The 2,457-nt window shown below is 46.3% G+C and overlaps 1 pseudogene across 1 annotated transcript; it reads right to left on the bottom strand.

Moving 5' to 3' along the window:
• Positions 1–1,315: 1,315 nt before the first annotated feature.
• Positions 1,316–2,120, bottom strand: LOC309817615 (small ribosomal subunit protein uS5-like; annotated as a pseudogene). The gene has a single exon. The product of its transcript is annotated as a small ribosomal subunit protein uS5-like (transcript).
• Between the last annotated feature and the right edge of the window lie 337 nt (positions 2,121–2,457).

Genomic DNA, 2,457 nt, shown 5'->3' with positions numbered 1-2,457 from the left:
TAAGTCCTGTCCTGTCCATTCTATCTTCTAAAAATATCTCCTATGAGATATATACTTTCTGTTTCTACTACTACTACCTTAGTGTAAGCCAACATCATCTCTAACCTGTACTACTACAATAATCTCTTATCTGGTTTACCCACCTGAGTCTTTTTAAATGTCATATCTAAATATAATATTTATGTCATTCTCCTATTTGCAACCAATTATTTCTCCCCATTACTCTCAGGAAAAAGTTCCATAACCTGGTGTCTAAGAATTCTCATGACCTGGCCTCTACTTAACTCTCTAACTTCATGTCCTGCCTCATTCCTCATGCTTCAGTCCTTAAATACTCTCCCCCACTAAGATCCTACTTGCTCCAGTCCCTTAGCCTGGACTTGGGTCCTGTTCACAACTCCCACCAGCTACACACTCATACCTCTCCCCTTCATAAGACCACTCTCACTCATCTGACAAGACTCACCTGAGGTGACATCTCATGCTGGAATTTTTCCCTTTATCCTCACTTTACACCAATTGTCTCTCAATTGTGCTTCCACAAAGTTTTGCATCAACTGATAACAACATTAGCTCCTTGTACTGTAATTGTTCACTTAGCCACCATTCTCCCCCTATGAGACAATGAACTCAATGACAGGAATAATGTCTTATTCATCTCAGTATCTCCAGTGCCAAGCCCAAGCACCTTACACACAGTAGATACTCAGAAAGTAAGTTGAAAAGAAACTCAAAGTTCCCTTCTAGGATAAGTGGAAATACCCATGAACTTATACATTGGACCAAGTCATAAAAATTTAGTTCAAGTCCCTACTCAGTCCACTTCCTGTGTGACTGAAGTGCATCTGTGTGAAATAGATGCTAGTCAATAAGATTTAGTGAGCTTTTACTATGTGCTAGGCACTGTGTTGGGTGTTTTACCCAGAAAAATCTCAATTAATTCTCACAAACAACCGTCTGAGATAGATATTATTATTATTACATTATTACTGTTTTAGAGATGAGGAAACAGATTTCATGTTGATAACTGAACTGATCACAGTCACAGAAGTTGGGATATAGAGTACTGGGGACTCTTTACAAAGAAGTAAGGAGACACAAAGTCATCTGGCCTCCAAGTCGAGGGCACTGGTGGTGAGAGACCAATAACAAGTTGTGACCTCTGGGGCAGAGGGGGACAGTGGCTCCAGTAGGCATGAGAGGCTGGCAGCCAGCCCCAGAGTAAACTTGGTAACAGTCCAAGGAAAGTGGTAGAGTGGGTGAGGGAAAGAAGGAAAGTTTTTTTGTTTTGTTTTGTTTTTTTAAACCAGCTTCATTCACTTTATTTTTCTTATAGAGAACTATGTGGTGGCTACAGCTGGAGCCTGAGTCCTCTGCACGGAAACTCTGGTGTGGGTCTTTACAGGATGGTCAGTGAATTCCTGATACAGAGACTTGGTGAACACAGTCTCTTGCCAGAGATCAGGAGTGATATAACTGTAGGTCTTGGAAATGGCATCCAAATTAGCCTTGGTGAAGTTACCCAGCGTGGCAGTGCAGCCCCCCGCAGAGGTGTAGCAGCAGTCAATGCCAGCCATCATCAGTAGCTTCTTGGGCACGATGCCAGGGCCCCTGGGGGCAGGGAAGAGGCGCACCAGCACAGAGCCACAGAGGCCAGTCACCTTGCAAGGGACGGTATGGGGCTTGCAGATCTTGTTCCCCCAGTAGCCTCGTCGCACGGGGGCAATGGAGAGAGAGCTTGGCCAGAATGATGGCCCCACGGATGGCAGTGGCTACCTCCTTAGAGCACTTCAACCAACATGTCCGTTGTAATCCCTGATGGCAACAAATGCCTTGAACCTGGTCCGCTGGCCAGCACGGGTCTGCTTTTGCACAGGCGTGGTCTTCAAAACTTCATCCTTGAGGGATGCCCCCAAGAAAAAGTCAATGATCTCAGATTCCTTGATGGGCAGAGAAGAGAGACAGATCTCCTCCAGGGACTTGATCTTCATGTCCTTGACCAGGAGGCCCAGCTTGGTGACGGGGAGACACTCCTTGTCCTCGGCCTTGCCTCCGCAAGCTCCGCGGCCTCGGCCCCCGGCCCCGGACGCCACTGCTCTAGATACTGTGAGATAGGTCATCAGCTTCTAGTTTTGCCTCCTTTTCCTTTTTTTCCCTTAAAGGGTGTGTGTGTGTGTGTGTGTGTGTGTGTGTGTGTGTGTGTGTGTACTTGGGGGTAGGAGGAAGCAGGTGTAACTGGTTGAGTTTAACTGAGTATGAAATCTATTTATGGACCATGGGTGGCACTATTTTTTATGTGTGTTGGCTACCAACTGCCTCTCTCCCTGCCCTTTCCTTGGCTCCCTTGAGTCACTCTGCACTTCCTGGGCACCCTACTCTCCAAAGCCACAGGGGGCTTCCCAAAGAGAACATCTCCAGATTGTCCTTCCCCAGAATGTTGTCAGGGTTTCAAGAAAA

This window comes from Grampus griseus, assembly GCF_964374135.1.
Source record: "Grampus griseus genome assembly, chromosome: X".
NCBI classification, from domain to species: Eukaryota; Metazoa; Chordata; class Mammalia; order Artiodactyla; family Delphinidae; genus Grampus; species Grampus griseus.
This window is presented reverse-complemented; position numbering and strand designations above follow the sequence as displayed.